This window comes from Barbus barbus, assembly GCF_936440315.1.
Source record: "Barbus barbus genome assembly, chromosome: 30".
Classification (NCBI taxonomy): domain Eukaryota; kingdom Metazoa; phylum Chordata; class Actinopteri; order Cypriniformes; family Cyprinidae; genus Barbus; species Barbus barbus.
Genome location: NC_136758.1, coordinates 18,988,126 through 19,010,682, shown reverse-complemented (window position 1 = coordinate 19,010,682; position 22,557 = coordinate 18,988,126). Strand labels below are relative to the sequence as shown.

Here is a 22,557-nt window from a genome sequence, read left to right as displayed (position 1 = left end):
AGCTTCTGACTCAAGTTTGTTGTTTCTGGAGATGGTGCATGCATGCGTGTTGCTGATCTCATGTGTATATTCCCTGTTGAAAAACAAAACATCTTAGACCAGACTGAGCTAGTAACCTGGCCTCGTTTAGTCCTGGTCAGGCTGGTTTAGGAGGGGCTTTGTTAGATGGCCGAGAGAGCTCAACGCACTGCAACTTCAGAAAACACATGCAAGTAGAAAAAGCACCAGCAAATCAAGAAAACATCTTCATCAATTTGACAGCAGGTGCTGCAAATGCTCACAATGCAAACAAATAAAGAAACGCACTGCAAATGCTCACAACACAAACAAATAAAAAATGTAATTTGCAGTTTCTTTGTTGGGTTGTGTTGTGAGTATTTGCAGTGCATTTCTTTATTTGTTTGTGTTGTGAGCATTTGCAGCCCCTGTGTTGTCAAATTGATGAAGTTGTTTTCTTAATTTGCAAGTTGGGTTATTTCTATTTTGCAGTGTGTTTCTTTATTTGGTTGTGTTGTGAGCATTTGTCGTGCATGTGTTGTCAAATTGACGAAGTTGTTTTCTTAATTTGCAGGTGTTTTTTTCTATTTGCAGCGCGTTGAGCTCTCTCGGCCACCGTAGCTTTGGGCACTTTAGCTAAACCAGGCTGGGAGACTAACTTAAACCAGCCAAGTTCGGTAGGCCAGACTGGTTTAAGCTATTTTTTTTTTCAACAGAGTTTGCACAGGTTCCTCGCCATGTGACTCATGGATTTGCCATGCTGACATTATGACAACATCAATTTTCTAGGCTACAGATCATAGTGTGAGTGTGTTTTGTTGTTTGCTGACAAGCTGTTGCTTGACATGAGAGGGAAGCCTCAAAGCTATCTCAAACATGTCTCCTGCACCTGAGCAAAGGTTATTGAAAGTGAATAATCAGCCCATCTGCATAAGACATATGGGAAAACAAAAAACCGTCCATCTGCCCTGGTATACAAGGCGTTAGGCAAGCACATTGACCGATTGTAACAGGCCGTGTATATTTTAACCAGATTCAAAGCAGATGTTGAGGGTCAGACTTTCAGGGGCCTGTTGGCCTGTTGCATACTTTCCATAGAGCAAAGCTGTGCATGCCTTTAAGTGGATTTTAATAACACTCCTGTAATGAAATGATGAAGGGATAGGGGGTGTGTTGTGTGCTATACAGGACTATAGACTGGATTGGGGCCTTGCAGCTCAATTCGCATTCAAGAACTCTGATGTCTTGATTTCCTTGGGATCTTAAAAATTTCCAGAACATATAATTAGAACATTATCTCAACATTCTGGAATATGAGTGTGGAACAAGGTTGGAATGCAGGGTTACCTCACTGTGCAGGACCATGATTCATTGCACTTTCTGAGCCCTTTTGGAACCGTTTGGACGCTCTGTTTACTAAATACAGGCCTGTGAATGTTATTCACTCCAAAACAGTGTTTGAACATGCTTAGAAACATTCTGGATGTCAGTGAAAGAAGAATGCATTGCCAAAATCTCTCTTTAGTGCCAAACTGTTAACATCACAGATGTGCTTGCAGACACACAACTTTTATTTTCCTCACAGGATCGTGGTCTCACTGTCACACAGTAGATCATCAAAATTCTAAATAATGTGGTAAATATCAGTTCAATATGCCTTTTATTGTGGTGGCTTCTGGGTCTAATGGTTGTGTTTTGGTGGTGTCATGGGATGTTAAGAATTCCAGGCCAGATCTCATGGAGGGAGACAAGGCTGTGAAGCACCAATGTGCTGCGATGCCCTTGAACAAAACCCAGATGCAAGGCAGAATGGATTGCTCTGGAAAAGAGAGAGGAAAAAAAAGAAAAAGGGATTGAGAAAATAGATGATCTACATCCCAGTGCCAGAGGCAAACTCCACCCTAATTTCAGTGTTGCAGTTTGTAAGAGAAAACACAGAACTAAAGTTCGAGTTTCTTTGCTCCTATTGGATTATTCCGTGAGTCAGGAGTGCTGGCATTAACTGATAAGCAGATTTCAGCAGAGCTAGAACACCTGTCAGTCACAATGTCCTACGCATCCCCTGATCATTGCTTGTTTGCTCATGAAATATTTGGCTTATTGATTATTCTTTCGGCTCACAATACATACAGTACTGAAGATTGTGCATAAAAAATTCTGAAAAAATTCACAGATTCTCCCTGAGCCTGCTGATGAGTGTTTTATACGGTATATCAGATTGTGTTGAATTTAATGTAATTCATGTTTTTGCATTTAATGGCTTTAACTTTCAAATTCAACTCCTGAATTTTAATATAATTTAATCTGATGTATCGAATAGAAAGCAGAATTGCAATTTAAAGTGTAACAAAATTCAACTGTTATTTTTTTACTAGAAAAGCAAAGCTTGTAAAGACAAATTTTGAATATTGTTTCAACAAAGGTTTGTTTTGACGTTTTGGGAAAAAAATACTTTTTTAGATTTGTTGGCCTTACTGACAGATAGATGTTTTAAAATGTCACTTTTATGAATGTGTATTTAGTTGATCTATTTAAACCTACTTAATAAATTAACTTTTGTGGATCTGAATGGAAAGAACACTTCATTTCCTTCATTCTTCTTCCTGTCATTCCAATTCCAATTCAGTTATTTGTGATGTGGCTTAGGGCTGGGCGATATAGATAAAAAATATATCAAAGATATAATGTTTCATATCGTTCGGTATCGACCTTTTTGAAAACAAAGAGCAGTAGAAAAAAAAAGTTTTAATGTAACCACTGTATTTTTAATTTACCCAATTTATAAGGCAAACAACAACACATTTTTTTGTTTTAAAAATATTATTTTTTTTATTCACAATCTCCTCATCACAGGCAGGCACAGCACTCATTTCAGCATGTGTTTGTGTGTGCTGTCTGCGTCACTCATAGCACGTGCCTATATTGTGCGTTAAAACAAATTTTTTCTGTCGTTATCGATGAAGGTGTACCGTCGATAAATATTGATCCCGTTTTATTGCACAGGCCTAATGTGACTATTCAGTTCAAACTCCAACTCAATACTGAAAGGATACCAATTATTCAGTTCTGACTTTTGCACAACACTGGTTTATATTAATTTCCACCAGATCCCACTTTAAAAGTATTTGCCAGACATAAAATATAAGCAGTCACAGTGTACACAGATTCAGGGTACTGCTGCATTATCGGCTCTAACTGGCATGTTGACATTTGTGTTCATGAAATGCCAGGGCAGTGGGTGGCAAGGCGAGTCATGCTAATGCTTGTACATCTGTTATTTGCAGGTTTGCACATGGTCATCCAGGTGTATTTGTGTGTCTATGTGTGTATGTTGATGTAGTATATGTTGTTTTGAATCAGCCATTGGTAAGATGTCCTTAAAATCATCTTTAGATCAGATAAAGCAGCCAACATTATGGGATTATGTGTGTGTAAGTACAAAAAGCTTGCAGGTGCAAATAATAAAACGGTATGATAAATGACATCTGAATCTGTATCTGACAACTTAATCATCAGACCGTCCCGCTGGACAGGCTCAGAATGAGATGAAAGAAGGAAGAAATGAAGGCTAAACATAAGGGAGAGAGAAATGTGTTGAGAACAGATTAGCTGATGAAGAAATATAAAAGCAAATATGGGTTTAAAAACCTTTTACCTGCCTAAATAGACAGCATTTTAGGCATCACAGACTATGATGCCCAATGAGTGCTGTCTAGGTAGTCATCTTGCTAGGTTTTGAAACAACCAGGTCATAAATTTAAATTTTGCATTAATTGTATTCTATTTTTATGAATATATGTTCTGAAATACAATAGGTTAAATATAGGAAATATCTAATTGTTTTCCTTGCATATTAGTTCTAGCTGTTCTATTTTATGGCTCCAAATTGGGTTTTGGAGAACAAAAAATGTAAACAAAGTTGTCATAGATAAAAAGATGTTTTCTTTTTCTAGGTGTTTTTATTTAAAAGACTTAACATGTGAAGGTCATTCTTGCAGTTTGACTTACTGCCTAAATGGCAAGTAATTTGATTTACCTGCCAAAGCCATTTGTTGCTTGGTAAGTGCCAATTTTGTTTTTTGGCAGGAAGTAAAGAAAAAGGAAGAGAGAGATGAAGAGGGCGATAGATAGAAAGAGAGAGAGATACATCTATAGGGGTAAAGTGAGAACGAGAAAGAGAGAGACACAGGGTCAGGTTTGAAGTGTTAATCTGCTCTTTCTCATTAGAGCCAATAACAGCTGCAGGAAAAAGCATAACTAGAACATTCACGCAGCAGCACACACACACTCAAACGACACAGGCTCACACACACACTGGTGTAAGGGATGCACCCGATCCTATGCAGGGGTCATTCTCACATCATTACGAGTAAGAAGTATTTTGGTTAAATTTGGTTCGATTTTAATTTGAATTAAATTGTGGTGTGTTTTGTAATAATAAGTTTTAATGTTGCACAGACAAAATATTTTAACAAGATTCAAGATTAGGATTGATTTTTAGGAATGCAATGTATCTGTACTAATAGTTATCATTGAATATTATAATTTTTTTATGTATATTTTTATTTATTTATTTTTTGTTTAATAATTTTTCGAGACCGAATGATTGAGTTTTTTTTGTTTATTTGTTTTATTTTAATTTTGTTTAATTTAATTTCATTAATAAATTGTGACTCAAATTACAAAGCTCATCAGCACTGAACTGCCATATTTGCCCACCTGATTTAACTGTCTAAAAATGATAAAAATCTTCAAAATGTAACAGAAAATATTTGAGAGAAAAGGCTAAATTAATAGAAATGTTTAAGAGGTCACAAGATTGCCAAGTTAATGTCACTGACTTTCTACAATTATAATCGATTAAATTTTATAAGCACTTGTGAATGTCTCATTGTTTTGTGCGGGGCATCAAGATTTGCACCGTGCCATTTGTAACACAATTCAGTAATGCATTCATCACACACTCTTGCACACACTTACTTGCACACTCTTTAAATGCCTATAAGAGCTATTAGCTGACTCATAATTGACAATTAAGAGTGATATTATTCAATTAAACGTTACAGGATAAATATTTTTATATTATTTTCCATAAACTAATGGGGCAAAGAAAAAAAATCCCACTTCACCTGCAAGTGTCATTCATTCATTTTAAAGCCATTATGATATTTAAAAGTAATGAGTGCAGCTGATTACTGTTCTTAATGATGTGTAAACCCTGTAATAGGTTACTGTGTATAATAGCACTCCATTAAATGCTAATAATGAAACCAGTATTAACCAAGATTTCATATTGGTCTCCTCAGAATCTTTTTTGCTTTTCTAGTCTCTCTCCTTCTGTCGGTTGGCGTCTGCCTTTCTGCCTCTGTCTCTTTTCCTCACTCTGACAGTGGCATGAAAAATGTTGCATTCTGGGCAGAGAGTGTGCGTCTGTAATGAGAGGGTTATTAACAGTGATGTTTCAATTAGCGCACAAGCTTCCTGTGCAGGTGGGAAGGGAGTGTTTCTGTCAGATATCCTGAACCCTCACTCACCCCGAGAGCTGAGTCAAGCCTCACTAATGAACACCCCGACATACTGTTACTGTCACCCTCGCTCCAGTCCCCTTTTAGCTCTATCAACTGCCTTCATTTCTTTCTTCCTTGCTTGCTTTCTATCACTCTTTAGAACTCTAATATTTAGGGCTTAGGGATTTGAGCAAACACCTGTCCTTAAGAAATAAATGCCACATCTGGAGATCAGAAACAGTATATAATGTAAGTATATAATTTAAATTTACTATTGATATTGATAATGGATACATGTGTAAAATATCAATATAACTAAATGGAATTATAAATAAAAGCTTTGTAGTTTAATAAGTTTAATAATAAAAAATAATATATATTTATATTATATCTAAGTATGTACTGCCATAATCTTGATGTGCATTTGTTTCTTGCATATTTACATATAATATAATATATTAATGATATATATATATATATATATATATATATATATATATATATATATATATATATGAATCTAAAGCTGAAATATATATATATATATATGTAATATATATATTTCATATTTACTACCCTACTTTGTTTTTTCATTATCTTTTTTTCACTTTATTTTTCAGTTAATTCTCTCTCTGTGTGTATGTGAAAAGGTGTATGTTTACTGTGTGTGTGTGTTTGTTATGGGTCACACTGGTGCAAGTCCGTCACAGAGGTGGGTGAGAAGGTTTGGTGTGTAATGTTTGTTGTGTTTCAGCTTCCCTGGCAGGTGCTGAGCTAACAGGTGGGGATTACTTCTGCCAAAACACTGCTATTACTATTTACTGTAACCAGAGAACACACACTTGTGTGTGTCTGTGTGTGTGCATTATTCCCCTTAAGAGTTTCTTCTTTTTGACCTGAAATATTACAGGAGAACACTAACAGTAGCCACACAGATAGACCCAATGCTTCTTTTTAAATCTGCTTCCTGTGCTAGAAGTGAATTGATTTATAGAAGTAGTTTCATAGTGGTTGGACATAATAGAGTAGGACCCATTACACTGTCTCTTCTTCTCTCGTTCTCTTTCCTGCCTGGGCCTTGTTCAGATGTTTTATGTTTATACACGACCCACGCAGATTTCCGCATGAATTGAAACGCCCATCATTCATGCATATGCCGGTTGCTTTTTTGTTTGTTTATTAAATAATTTGTTCATTATTTCAGTTGCCAGTACAAGTGCAGTACTCTCAGCTGCATTTAATGCAGTGTTTTAACAACAACCATTTTACAGAGTCCTGCAGATGTTTGATAAAATAAGTGCAGAGAAAGTGGAAAAAGTCTGCAGATTCAGTCTGGGCCTGAACATGAGGGAAAAAAATCACTCCTTCATCCACTCACTCAGAATGAATGTGTCTGGATTAAAAAGGAAATAGTTAAAGGGTGCATATCATGGAAAACAGGCTTTTACTTGCTCTGGTGAAATTACAGAGTTTGATGTACTGCATAAAAATACACTAAAACACTGTTCGTACGGGGCCCGTTTTCTTTCCTGAGGAGGTCAGGTAAATTTGTATTGCATGCATACTTTGTGTTTTTAATCAATCATGTTTTTTCATCTGTACGATCTGTTAAAAATTATAGGGTAAATTGCTTTATATTTTTTCTTTATTTATTTATCTATTTATTTATTTTTTGTCTCACTCATTGTTAGAATAGGAGGAATGTCAACGATAGTAGTCAATTATTTTTTCACAGCGCTGCTCATTTATTTTGATCATCATTGAATACTGAATTAAAGCAAAATTTGTCACACTGCCAGGTGTAAAATAAAACACCCATCTTTATAAATACATTAATTAAAAGATTGTTCACACTAAAAGGAAATTTCTTTCTTTGGATGGACAAAAAATAAAATCAGAAAAACAAATCATTTGTTGTTTTCCACAGAAAGACTTACAGGTTTGGAATGGCATAAGGTGTGTAAATGATGACAGAATTTAATTCAGAGTGAGCTTTTTGGTTGATCCCATTAATACCAACTGAGATGAAAGTTAAAAACTACTCTATTCTTTTCACTTACTTAGAAGTTAGCCAATCATAACAGAAGTTCCGTGGAAAAAAACAGCCTAAGGATTGAAGCGGGTGGAAAATAGTCATCAAAGACTAAATTATGGTGCAAGAAACCTTTAGCAACCAATATAAATTGACTTCAGAGGAAAAAAATAATAAAATGTCACAAAAGTGTGAGATATGACCCCCTTAAATCCAGAGTGGCGCAGTAAAGCTCAGTCAGGAGCAGCGAGTTAGTGTGTTTTTCTATATGTATGAAGAAAGAGAGAGAGCTGAACTTACAAAAAGTCATCACTAAGCAACTGACGTAATGAAGTGGCTGCCATTCTACAGGTCACAAATGAGGAAAGAGGAACAAGGGGGAGAAAATAGCACTGAGAGGGAGGCAAAAAAGGGGTGCTTTATAAATGAGCTGGTGCATGTGGAAACATTGGCATGGTTCTCTTTAAAGATTAGTGGAGCAGGAAAATCCTGCTGCCGGTGGAGACCGATCCCCCTGGATTAGATCAATTTTACACACCTTTACCAGATTTATGACACACACACACACACTTAAGCTATCATCCTTCTTTTAAGTTGGCCTTTCGCCTTCTGCAGTGGAACTTTTAAGCTGCTGATCTTTCTCCTGTGACTTTTTCAAAGGATTAAAACTTCCCGCACTAATCTACGGTGGCCCGCAGGTCCCATTTCTTTCCGAACAAATCCAGGCGTAGCTGGATGCGGCACTTTTTACGTCGAAGTTCCCAGAGTTAGGCTGAAAGCGAGGGCGATTCCTCTGTCCGACACAAGTGATTTGCTGAATGTCAGTTCACACTCTGGCCTGGAGCTAAGGAAGGAGCATTAATGCTTATTAGCTCCCTGAAAAGGAGGTTATTAAATGTCCAGGGTTCAGTAATGAGCTCAGCTTTAGATTCATGATGTTGAAACAAGCACAAGAAGAGATCCATCCTCATTATAGAAGAAGAAAGGCAGGAGGAGAATAAAAAAGACAGAGAAGGGAGAGAGTAACACAGAGAGAGAGGCATAATGTTTAGATTCTTATTCATATGTAATATTACATCTTTTTTGGTTGGATTTCAACTTTTAGTTTCATAAACAAGTCTTTTGGCAATGTCAAGAACACTCACTCTGTTGTGTCAATGTTGTGTATGTTGGTAATATGTGATAACTGACATTATTATTATTATTATTTTTAAAGCTGGACAGCGAGTAGACAATAGTCAAAATAGTCAAAGATTTTTAAATGATTTGAATGGCTGCATTTGATCAGAAATAGAAATACATTAACCACTTTTCTCTTTTTATATATTTTAATAATTGTAATTTATTCCTGTGATACTCCAGTCTTCAGTGTCACATGATTCTTCAGAAATCATTCTATTATGCTGATTTGGTGCTCAAGAAACATTACTTGTTATTATCAAACAATTGTTCTGTTTAATATTTTTGTGTAAACCATGATACATTTGTTCATAATTCTTTGATTAATAGAAAGTTCAAAAGGACAGAATGTATTTAAAGTTTTGTTTGTAATCCACTGACAGTAAATTGGCCCTCTCAGAGGTCCAGCTATCCTGTACGTCCCCTCTTGTTTATGTCGTGTTGTGCGCGCGTCCCCTCTTCAGGTTGCTTCGTTTCAAAGCTAGCAGATGGAGACGTGCTGGGGATGATCTTTTTCTTCGCACAATAGACTTCATGTATCGGCTCGGTCCAGTTCCTGGGAGGCTAATAACAAGATAATAACGCTTATCCCAGTTATCAGTGCTTGTCCTGAGAGAGGAATCGATCAAACACGCCATTTAAATTAATCAAACACTTTTCATCTGATGTATTCCATTTTGTGGAAAGTCATAGTGTTCTTGTCTGTGTGCCTATTGGAGGTGTTTTACTGTGGTCAAATGAGTCTTCTCTTTTTTTGGTACTTCAGTATCTCTCTGTGTGTTCTGTTGTGTTGTTTTGTGTACTGGTTTAAAAAGGCTATTTTATGTTTGTGTTCATGCAGACTAAAAATACAGATGGGGCAAAATAACTAAATCATTCATCTTTTTGGCATGCTGTATTTCAGTTAAAAAATACTGCATCTTATTCATTCATTACCTGCTATCCAGGTTAAGCATGCACTAAATGCACACTGAGTATTTCAGTTAAGTCATTGTAGTTAAATAGACTTGATATGCTGGGTTGATGCATTCTCCACAAAACAGAACTGATCAGCACAATGTGGACTTGTGTTGTACATATTGCAGCACTTTTTGGGTATGTTTATACTGCTACCTAATTTGCATAACTCCCTCATGTTTTTGTGAATTCCCCCAAAATGTGCATAAACACTTGAAAATGCATCTGTGTTTTGTGTACATTTCACTGGATGGGTGATCTGGTAGCACATTACTTTTTGAATTTATTAGCATCATTTAATGCATTAGTAGTATTAAGTAAATTTTTTTAATACTATTATAGTTGTATTAATATTTTGAATTATCTTTATATTTTCAGTTTTCATTTTAATTTTACTTATGTAATTTTGTTATGTGCTTTTATCCTTTAATCGCTGAATTACTTTAGTTGTTGTTGTTGTGTGTGTGTGTGTGTGTGTGTGTGTGTGTGTATTATGTATATATACATACACACAGCATATATTTTGGAAATATTTATATGCATATACATTTACATATTTATATTCTTATATTTTATATTATATACAAAAATATTTAATATATAAACATAACATATTTTCCTTAAATATATACATGCATGTGTTTGTATTTATATACATAATAAATATACACAGGACACACACATATTATGTAAACAAAAACGTTTATTTTGGATGTGATTAATCGTTTAATCAATTAAAAAAAGTAACTAATTAATGGCACATTTTTTTCTGTTAATTAATAACCTAACATTAAAGTTTTTAAATATACTTTTGTTGCAGTAATTTCACATTAAATCTATTAATGTAGAACAGTGTTTTGCAACCACTAATGTGCCACGGAAAATTATCTAAAACTTCCTTATCTCTATTATATTTCGTTATTATTTTAAATCATTGTTATGTTGGTTTGTGGGTTTTTACAAATATTTAACCAATGAAAAGCATTCAAAAGAGCTTGTGGCTAAACCTCGTAACGCAATTGGATCCTCAAATTGTCAGTCAAACCTCATAACTCCACCCCGCCTCTATTCAAAATGAAACGCCGCGACGCGCAGTTTAAAGACAGACGTCTACTTCTTTGCAATGCAAGGGTAAATAAAGAACTGATGTTTGAATAAGTACAGTGTTTTCTGTACTCAAGAAACAGTCTTTAAAGGGTAATGGTTTTGTGTGTATAAAGTGCAGAGAAGAGTCTTATTTGCTGTCTAGTTGTAGCCAATACACTTTTGTAAGTTACGTTTTAAACATCATAGCTGTTCGTCTTTTATATTGTGAGATTTTGGCCAAATGTATTAACAACCAGAGAAACTGAGCGTCCATATAGCTACAATAAACTTTATAATCTGCAAACTGGTCAAAACGCGATGCTATTAATTTACTGCCTCAGAGGCGGCTGTTCTAATGATAAACAAAACACAGATCTCTGTCACTAGCTTGTCAAAAACCTCATTAACTCCATTTGAGTATGATTTTCAGAAATTAAGTGCAAGTGTCTGATCATATATAAAGCCAAATTACCAACTCTGATGACACAATGTTTAATTATTGGAAAAAAAAAAATGTTTCCCCTTTCTATCTTTTTTTTTATTATTCTTAGAATGTAATTCTTAGTGGTGTGCCGTGGAATTTGTTTTACATATCAAAGCTGTGCCGTGGCAGAAAAAAGGCTGGGAAACACTGATGTAGAAATAAGATAAAGACAGTATATTTTTATCTTTTTTTGTTTTGTTTTAATATTTGTTTAATGGCATCTTTTTTATGACTGAAGGTGAGTATCACTACTAATTAATATCTCAGACTAGTGTTTAAATTGTGAAGTCTTCAATTTATGTTTGTGATTTTATATATTTACATACAGCTATATTTTGGAAACAATATAGTCATCTGAAGTTAAAAGAGCATAAGTAGGATTGATTGGGAAACGTGTTTGGAAACAGTTGTTGATTTTGCAATTCAGTAGTGGCACAGAAATTACACACCTCCCCTGTAAAAACGAAAGCCTATGGTATGTCTTTAATTAAATTGTGAGGTAAATGTCTCTCTCTGTGTATGTCTGTGTGTGTGTGTGTGTGTGCATTCAGTCTGTTAGTGTTGATCCCTTCATTTGATGTCTAGAGGGCTCAAGAGGATGTGCTGTGTGACTGCATTATTCATCCACCTTTTCTCTGTCTCTTTCTCTCTCTCTGTTCTCCATTCACTGCTCATCTGGCTTTGGCAGAGTTTTCTAAAAGGATTAGACAGAAAGATTCACCCTCTATTGACAGAACATCATTACACATCTCCCATTGGAAATGTGTGTGTATGTGTGGATCTAGCTCTCTCGCACACATACATACACACACTGGGTTCAAATTCAAATATACGCCCCAGGTATGATTGGCAGTAGCACACAGAAGATGTCAGAGATCTTTGAATGGCAAATTCTCTCTGTCTCTGTTTTTAACTGTCGTTCTCTCATGATGTGTCATATTTTTGAGTTTGAGTACATCTATGGTAATCAAATGGCAGCAGAGTGAAAAACTTGATAAGGTACTGTCAGTTCTCACTGATGTGGGTGGCTTGTTACAGAAGCAGGAAAGGCTCTTATAAAGTAACACCACTTATTCTGTTGTCTGAAAGGTTAACATGAAGACACAGCAATCAGCCTGTCCTTCAGCCAACACTCACACACACACACACACACACAGTCGCAATCAGTGAGTCGCAGGGTTGAAACATGTCAGGGTGCCACTGTGGTCTGTCTGCCATCCTGTTAGTGTCTCTTGGTACTGACTGTCCAGTAGCGGTGTGAATGAGAGAGAGAGTGTGAGTGGGTTAGTTATTAGTGAATTCTGGGAGCACATGCCCTGATAGTGTCTCATTCTGTTTTGTAATCATTGAGAGCTTTTTAGCTCCACTAAAATGCCAGCTGTTGTTTCTGCTGCCATTTTTATAAGAGGTTTTGCTTTTGCTTGCAATTTGGTACAGGTTGTGCCTATTGGTTTACCCAGATGAAAATTTTATTGCTCAGTGGTTGTTCTTTCAAAACTCTGGAAATTTAATGGACTTCTGTCGTGTTTTTTAATAAAAGCAACCCAAAATGAAGACAAGGAATTTACAGTACTCACACTGAAGTCATTCAAAACTTTATTTTATTTTTATTTTTTGGATTTGAAAGATTTCAAGCTTCAGTTTTCCATGAGGAATAAGACAGATAGAAGCAGTGTTTGCATACAGTAAGACTATAAAGCTACAAAATTACTATCAAACCAGATAATTGAGTCTTGAAATAATCTGATAAGAAAATGTATGTTGGCTAAAATATGTAAATACAGTTAATTACAGAAAATTACAGTAAACATACAGTATGCAGATTACAGTTTTTTTTCTGAAACTCCTATGGACTTTGTGACCTGTCATTAATATTTGGTTCATTTGGTCATGCGTAGGAGCCATGGACCTCCCAATCCTGTAAACTAATTAATATTCATAAACCAAGTCTTTACAATAGTAGACCTATTAGTAGTCGATTTGTGAGATTATTCTTTTCCCTCAATTGAGAAGTACAAACGAACAGTTTAATCTGTGAAACTTCCAGAATTCACAAACTTAAATGTAAATATTACTTTTGTATGTTGGTACTTTTTTCTGTATCTAATGTGCTCTATCAGGAAAGCTCAGTAAAATGGACAAAAAGAGGGCAGATTTTAGTCATTATGTCTTGCAATCGTGTACTTTGTATATTAGAGGTTTAAATGAAATTGTCAGGTGTTATAAGTATACAGTAGGGTGAAAAAGTGTTGGCCCCCTTCCTGATTTTTTATTTTTTTTACATGTTTGTCACACTTTAATGTTTCAGATCATCAAACAAATGTAAATATTAATCAAAGATAACACAAGTAAACACAACATGCAGTTTTTGAGTGAAGTTTTTTTATTATGAAGGGAAAACAAAATCCAAATCCACACAGCCCTGTGTGAAAAAGTGCTTGCACCCTAAACCTAATAACTGGTTGGGCCAGTTAGCAGCAACAACTGCAATCAAGCGTTTGCGATAACTTGCAAGGAGTCTGTTACAGCGCTGTGGAGGAATTTTGGCCCACTCATCTCGGCAGAATTGTTGTAATTCAGCCACATTGGAGGGTTTGAGAAATGAACCGCCTTTTTAAGGTCATGCCACAGCATCTCAATAGGATTCAGGTCAGGACTTTGACTAGGCCACTCCAAAGTCTTCATTTTGTTTCAGCCATTCAGAGGTGGATTTGCTGGTGTGTTTTGGATCATTGTCCTGCTGCAGAACCAAAGTTCGCGTCAGCTTGAGGTCACGAACAGATGGCCGGACATTGTCCTTCAGGATTTTTTGGTAGACAGCTGAATTCATGGTTCCATTTATCACAGCAAGTCTTCCAGGTCCTGAAGCAGCAAAACAGCCCCAGACCATCACACTACCACCACCATATTTTACTGTTGTTATGATGCACTTTTTCTGAAATGCTGTGTTACTTTTATGCCAGATGTAATGGGACACACACCTTCCAAAAAGTTCAAATTTTGTCTCATCAGTCCACAGAGTATTTTCCCAAAAGTCTTGGGGATCATCAAGATGTTTTCTGGCAAAACTGAGACGAGCCTTTATGTTCTTTTTGCTCAGCAGCGGTTTTCGTCTTGGAACTCTGCCATGCAGGCCATTTTTTCCCAGTCTCTTTCTTATGGTGGAGTCATGAACACTGACCTTAACTGAGGCAAGTGAGGCCTGCAGTTCTTGTTGTTGTGGGGTCTTTTGTTACCTCTTGGATGAGTCGTCGCTGCGGTCTTGGGGTAATTTTGGTCGGCCGGCCACTCCTGGGAAGGTTCACCACTGTTCCATGTTTCCGCCATTTGTGGATAATGGCTCTCACTGTGGTTCGCTGGAGTCCCAAAGCTTTAGAAATGGCTTTATAACCTTTTCCAGACTGATAGATCTCAATTACTTTCTTTCTCATTTGTTCCTGAATTTCTTTGGATCTCAACATGATGTGTAGCTTTTGAGGATCTTTTGGTCTACTTCACTTTGTCATGCAGGTCCTATTTAAGTGATTTCTTGATTGCGAACAGGTGTGGCAGTAATCAGGCCTGGGTGTGGCTAAAGAAACTGAACTCAGAGGTGATAAACCACTTTTTTGGGAAAAACCAGGGCAAACACTTTTTCACACAGGGCCATGTGGGTTTGGAATTAGTTTTCCCTTCATAAAAAAACCCATCATTTAAAAACTGCATGTTGTGTTTACTTGTGTTATCTTTGATTAATATTTAAATTTGTTTGATGATCTGAAATATTAAAGTGTGACAAACATGCAATAAAATAAAAAATCAGAAAGGGGGCCAACACTTTTTCACACCACTGTATATTTGCCTGTGAAATTTTCTGTTTCAGTATTACTGTAATAAAGTATAGAAATTCTCCAAAATTATGCTTAAGTATATTACTTATTTACTTGGTTCAGGGGACTAAAATTATAGGGGCCATGGCCCCATGGTGTCTTTCAGAAAAAAAATCAGTTTTTATTCCTAGATATGTCATGTGTTATATAAAGCAGTTCATATCTCTCTCTCTTTGTTAGTCTTGTCTTTGTCTTACACTTTCTTTTCTAGTCCTGGCTCAGTGGAGGTTGTCCTGCTTCATTTCCCTATTTCCGCTCTGGCCTGGTTCACAAACGTATTTATAGATGTCTCCTCAGGCCCCTGGCAACACACACGTGTTCCCCTGGTTTTTGTCTTAGATGCACCATCTCCTGATTCAGTAACGTGTAAAGCAGGGTTGATCTGTTCACGTCTTGCCATGGCACGATAAATGTTCTCTGCATCAGATCAGATGTTTGTGCGCTTTCAGTTGTTTTGCAGTAGGGATGTTGTATTGTACTGTAGTCTTATATAAGAGCCCTGACAGGTGCAGCCAAGTTTCTTATATTAGAGTGAGAAAGAAGGAGGGGACGAAAGAGAGCAAGAGAGGATATCATGCTGTGCGCAGAAATGCGATAAATGCCAAACATTCTGTGACAGAACACAAGGTAATTATGAAAGCGCAGAGAGGATGCACTCTATGGGGTGCATGGGCGTGTTTGAGCGCTAACGTGACCATCAAGAGCAGATTATGGAATAAATCTGATAATGTGTGATTTATTTTGTTTTGTAGAGCCTATGGGAAACCAAAGTGGTTTGTGTGGAGAACAAATGTCATTTTCTTATTAATGTTTAAAAAAAATGGCCCTGCTTTACTGCCTCTCAAAAGTTTGTGGTCTGTAAGATTTTTATTTATTATTAATATTATTGTTTCAAAAGAAATGAATACTTTTATTGAGCAAGGAATTTGATCATTAAATTGATCAAAATTGAAAGCAAAAACATAATATTTGATAAAAGATTTTTGTTTCAGATTTTCTGAAAAAAAAAATATTTTTTTTTGTTTTATCCTGGAAAAATACTTATCATGGTTTCCAAAAAAAATAGCAGTAGAATTGTTCAACTTTGATAATAATAATAAATGTTACTTGAGCACCATATATTAGGATTTCTGAAGGATCATGTGACACTGAAGACTGGAGTAATGGCTGCTGAAAAGTCAGCGATTTAAAAATTGTACATATAAATATACAGGGTGGGCCATTTATATGGATACACCGTAATAACATGGGAATGGTTGGTGATATTAAAGTCCTGTTTGTGGCACATTAGTATATGTGAGGGGGCAAACTCCTCAAGATGGGTGGTGACCATGGTGGCCATTTAGAAGTCGGCCATCTTGGATACAACTTTTGTTTTTTCAATAGGAAGAGGGCCATGTGACACATCAAACTTATTGGTAATGTCACAAGAAAAACAATGGTGTGCTTGGTTTCAACGTAACTTTATTCATTCATGAGTTATTTACAAGTTTCTGACCACTTATAAAATGTGTTCAATGTGCTGCCCATTGTGTTGGATTGTCAATGCAACCCTCTTCTCCCACACTGATAGCAACACCGCAGGAGAAATGCCAGCACAGGCATCCAGTATCTGTAGTTTCAGGTGCTGCACATCTCGTATCTTCACACCATAGACAATTGCCTTCAGATGACCCCAAAGATAAAAGTCTAAGGGGGTCAGATCGGGAGACCTTGGGGGACATTCAACTGGCCCACGACGACCAATCCACTTTCCAGGAAACTGTTCATCTAAGAATGCTCGGACCTGGCACCCATAATGTGGTGGTGCACCATCTTGCTGGAAAAACGTGCCAGCTTCAGTGCATAAAGAGGGAAACACATCATCATGTAGCAATTTCAAATATCCAGTGGCCTTGAGGTTTCCATTGATGGTGCACCACCACATTATGGGTGCCAGGTCCGAGCATCCCTAGATGAACAGTTTCCTGGAGCATTCCTAGATGAACAGTTTCCTGGAAAGTGGATTGGTCGTCGTGGGCCAGTTGAATGGCCCCCAAGGTCTCCCGATCTGACCCCCTTAGAAGAGTGGGAGAAGAGGGTTGCATTGACAATCCAACACAATGGGCAGCACATTGAACACATTTTATAAGTGGTCAGAAACTTGTAAATAACTCATGAACGAATAAAGTTACGTTGAAACCAAGCACACCATTGTTTTTCTTGTGACATTACCAATAAGTTTGATGTGTCACATGGCCCTCTTCCTATTGAAAAAACAAAAGTTGTATCCAAGATGGCCGACTTCTAAATGGCCACCATGGTCACCACCCATCTTGAGGAGTTTGCCTCCTCACATATACTAATGTGCCACAAACAGGACTTTAATATCACCAACCATTCCCATGTTATTACGGTGTATCCATATAAATGGCCCACCCTGTACATTGAAAAAAATCATATTTCACAATATTACTGCTTTACTGTATTTCTGATTAAATAAATAAGCCTTGGTGACCATAAAATATCTCTTTCAAAAACATTTAAAAAATCTCACCAATGTCAAAGTCTTTAACACTAATATACAGTATAACCTTTCAAGACAATCATACATTGATCTCCGATATCATTAAATGACAATATATGCTTAGGTAGAAGCCATAAGTCAGTGTGATTTCAGTTTTATTTCTTTAAAAAAAGTCATGTGTCTGATTTGAATCGAAGAACTACAACACCCACAATCCTGAAATGGGAAACTCTTTAAATTGAACAATCATAAAAGCTGCTGTTACCATAGAAACAAAAACTGCATTGAAAGCAGTGAACTCCTATGAAGAATTGCAAATCATACATAATCACATTTGCTAATATATTGCTTTTTATACTAATAATCAATCTTTTTTTAAATGTACTATCTGATTTTCTTTGATTATGCCATTCACAGTGCTTAATGGGCTGAGTAATTCATTGTTTTACGAAAGATATTATGTACAATACACATTCTTTCACCTTTGTCTTTTCTCTTGATTTTCAAACACTTCATAATCTCAAAGCTGATTGATTTGGTTCATGCCTTAGAACACTAATTGAAGAAAATGAAAGGGGATACTTCGGGAACTAAAAAGTGGGCGGTGACTGCTGCACTGTATTGTAATTTAAATTTAAAATATCTTCTGATTGGCTGCGAGTGACAGGCTATATTAACATTCAACCCGGGCACACAATTCGTCTTTTGCTGGAAACATGTCAACATTGTGCCTTGTCACATTAGGACACCATGTTAGCAAATTATTTACATCAGAGCTGTGACCTGGAAGTTAGCTTGGCCACATTGAGCCCTGGCACACGCAAATTTACATCCTGTATGAAAGCTTAAACAGCTGGGCATGTGTAACCTATGTGAATTTCTTTACTGAGAATTCGTTGTTTGCACTTTTTAAAAAAAACATAAATCTAGTTGCTGAGTTCAGCTTGCTGAAGACTTTAGGATTGGTGATGCATGCTGGGAAGCCAGAGGGCAGTTTATTCCTCTTCCACTCTTGAAATGAACGACTACAAGCAGATTGATTTCCCAGGGACTCACTTTCCCTCTCACACTCACTCTTTCTTTTATATCTAATATCTGTCTTATATTTTTCACACTTTCATTCATTCACACCTTATTCTGCTTTTCAGTTTTTGAGGGAGAGAGAGAAACGAGGGAGAACATGTCTTAAATAATGAAACAGGTTGAAGGGTAGACTCGGTTATCTGGCCAGACAACCCGGCCCCTCAGGATTTCAAACACACATGCATGCACTCAAACACACACATTAGCTAGTTCACAGAAACATTGACCATGAAAAAGAGAGAGATACTGTAGGGGTTCAAATCTGTTTTATTTAAATCGAGTAGACAGTTGATGTTGATTGTATGTACAGTATGTATGAGAGCAGAATAAATTTCAGTGCCGACCCGTATGCACTAAATAATGTCTTGAAAATGTAAAAATTCTGAAGGTTTCTATGAAGATTAGATACTGTAGAACTGCTTGTACAGTATCTCAGTTTAAAAACAATAAAAGTCAGTAGAAAGTTCCCACTGTGATGGAAAAACAAACGTGCGACTGCATTGAAATCATGTTAAATGTATTAGATGTAACACGGCAACATAAACGATAAGGACATGAAACTATCATAACCATAAAAGATGAACCATAAAATCTGACTAGTGATGCGTAAGACAGATCCTGATTGAGGAAGCGAAACCCAACAAGGCGACCCGGCACTTTTCTACTTCTAGAAGAGCATCAGTTGAGACACTAACTGTTGTTTGTCCTGGCTGCTGTTCACGTCACTTCTAATTGTATCATTGACCTTCAGTCGTTAGTGTTGGAAGAGACGTTCATCGTATCTTCAGCTGCCCACGGCTAATGTCAATGAAGATAATCAATCATATTCTGTCGCACAGAATAAGCCAGGTGTCAGCTGCACATCGGTGAGCAAGTGCTTTGGTTGAGTTGGGCATTAGCATGGACATGATGGTACTGAATGTGACTATTGCGTGTACGTTGCAAAGCTTCCTGCAATTTCCATGAATTTTCAAGCTGATTTAGAATGACTAACTAGCTGGTTTAATGTTGGTGAACTGATGGGCAAGATGGTTGGGCCAGCAAGTTTGTGTTGGTTAATCAAAGTAAATAGCCTATAGTTGAACTGTTAACTCTGTCCTTTTTTGTATTCATTTTCTGTTTTTCAGAACGACAACATTAAAAACGTGGCTCACATTTAAAGGGATAATTCACCCAAATATGAAAATTTGGTCATTAATTACCCTCATGTTGTTCCAAACCCATAAGATCTTCGGAACACGATGCAACTGTCACGTTCAAGGCCCCGAAAGGCTACCTTTTAGGGATGCTAAAAGGTAGCCGATTCTGATGATTCAAGCTTTATATAACATGTAGCCTAATAATGTTATATAAATAATCACAAGAATTATTCCTTATACAGTGAACATTTTAATATTCCTTTAAAATGGTGTTTATGCATAACATTATGTATATCAGGATACTTAATATAAGATAAAAATAAATGCAAACAAAATGTGCCTGATGCAACCCAAGGCAGAGATGGGCTCGGACTGGAGTCTCATATAGCCTTCAGACTTGACTTGACCTGAAATGACTCCAGACTTTACTCGACTCGAGGAAAAGGACTTGTGAATATTTTAAAAGCAACTTGAGTCTTTTATCCTTAAATACTTATCTAACTGGTTTTAAAAAGGCAGGCCGCATCCGCACCCCGGCATCCATCCGGACCACGAGCCGTAAGAGCAGCACCATTTTAAGTGAGCAGCGCGTCAAAACAGCGGAGCGGATCACATAACAAGTCCTCAAGGTCGTTTATGGTATATATCTTTCAGCACTATATCCTCTTATTTTTATCTAAAGGTAAACACGCTTTATTCAAGCCCTTTCAGCTCCGTGCACTTTCTCTCTCTGGACGCATGCCAGCGCCAAGTTCAAGAGCTGCCACGGTTATTTTAACAACAACAACTGAAACACGGTGAGATGCAAAATGATAGATTACTTTCACTAAAATACAGCAGAAAAAAAAACAATGCTGCAAATACAGTTATTTTTCTTACTATCTATTTATCTATCTATAACCAATACTCAAACCAGATGTAGCAAGACGTTTCTGATCTACATTTAGAATTATTAATCTGTAAGACATATATGTATAATTGTTGTTAGATGGCTAGGTTGGAATTTAAACTTTGAAACGGTTATCTTTCTTTTCTGCTCAAGATGAGAACGTTTTGATTGTCCAATGTTAGAGAGAGGACAAAATAAATAGAAACATTTAAACTCCAATATGGAGAAGTCTGATGTACACTCATAAGGTTTAATACTGTCCAACATAAGACTGAAGAGGAAAAAAGAAATTGAAACATTTAAACTACTGAAAGAACAAAACGGAGTAGTTTCACGGCTATTCACTGGTGCTGCGAATAATCCACGGGTCGGGTTATAAAAAAATGCATTCTGATTATTTGCAGGTGGATAAAATAAATCATGAATGATGCAGTTGTCAGACCTCTGTCGTGTGTGTCATGTGTTCCTGCCTCTTGTGCCCTTATTTGGTTTGTTTCCTGTCCTTGTCTGATGTGATTATTAGTTAAGGCTTGTCCAGCTGTGTTCGTCTCATGATTTACCTGAGTATATTAGTCCTGTCTGTTCTGTTAGATTTCGTCTGGTCTACTCGTTACTCCCCGGTGTTTGATGTCTGCCTTGTCCTGTCCTGTCTTGCCGTGATGTCAACATTAAAGTCTTGTGTTTGGGTTTACGTCCTCGTATGCGTGTTCCTTGTTCCTCCCTCGTGTGTACACCGTGACAGCAGTGCAGTAGCGTAGCTACTGGTGGGCCTGGCCCACCCACTTTCATCTGTGGCCCACCCAATGAGATTGGATGTATTCCAAATGGATTTAATTTATTAAACAATAATAATAAATGTCTTATTTCACTGTAACTATATTTATTAAAAATATTAAAAGCTTGTTACAGTGAAATAAGACATTTATTATTATCGTTTAATAAATTACATGCATAATGCTGCGCACATTTCAGCAGGATTTTATCTTACAGCTAAAATTGGACTTTGAGTGAGTTGATGAGCACAAACACAGCTACAGCTTTATAATCATACACACACAAGCGTGCAAATAATTTACAGCGTTTACTCAATCACCTGCAAAAACACGCCCGACTTATACAAACAGCCTCCTTACATATACACACAGTCTCCAGATACCGTACATACCCTTCTCTCTAGATCTCTAGTAGGACAGTTTTTGAAAAGCTTTATTCAAAAACAAGTATCGTCTGTATCAATAGAGTCTGAGATGCTTCATTAATCAGACTGATTAAGGGCCGGCACTAAATCTTACTTCCATTACTGATCTGAGGCCAGACAACCATCACTGCTGCTGTATAATTACAGGAAAGATCTTCTACGTCCTTTTACTGTTCAATAACGCCATTAGACTAAAAAAGTGCTTTCATTAATTTTAAGCGTCCTCTGGCCGAACTAACTTGCATTGCTTCGCTACATCAGCAGTAATACCTCTGATTAAACCTTTGAGTCAAATGTGAATATCCAGGGGGATTGTCTTGAAATTTGATTATTTGAACAGATTTGTGGAATATGAGGATTTCATGAGTGAAGTCTAGAGTCATTAGTACATCAACAGAGATTACAACGGCAGGAGGAAAATTGTCATTTCTTTTATAGCTGTCTGTCCCTTTAGCATCCTTGTAATTGCTAATAAAATGCTATCTTTAGCTAGCTCTATTATCTTGAGTTGTTCTGCAATGGCTGCAGTGATGTTTATGGGTGTAGTGAACATTTTGGTGTTAAATCGGATCCTTCCGGTGTGCTGCAGAAGGGGAAATAAGAATAATGTAATGGGAAGATGCTATCAGTA

At 36.7% G+C, this 22,557-nt stretch overlaps 1 protein-coding gene across 2 annotated transcripts in view; it reads left to right on the top strand.

Moving 5' to 3' along the window:
- The window catches only part of slc8a1b (solute carrier family 8 member 1b), a 96,784-nt gene that overhangs the window by 3,947 nt on the left and 70,280 nt on the right, over positions 1–22,557 (top strand). The gene's annotated exons all lie outside the window — the stretch shown is intronic.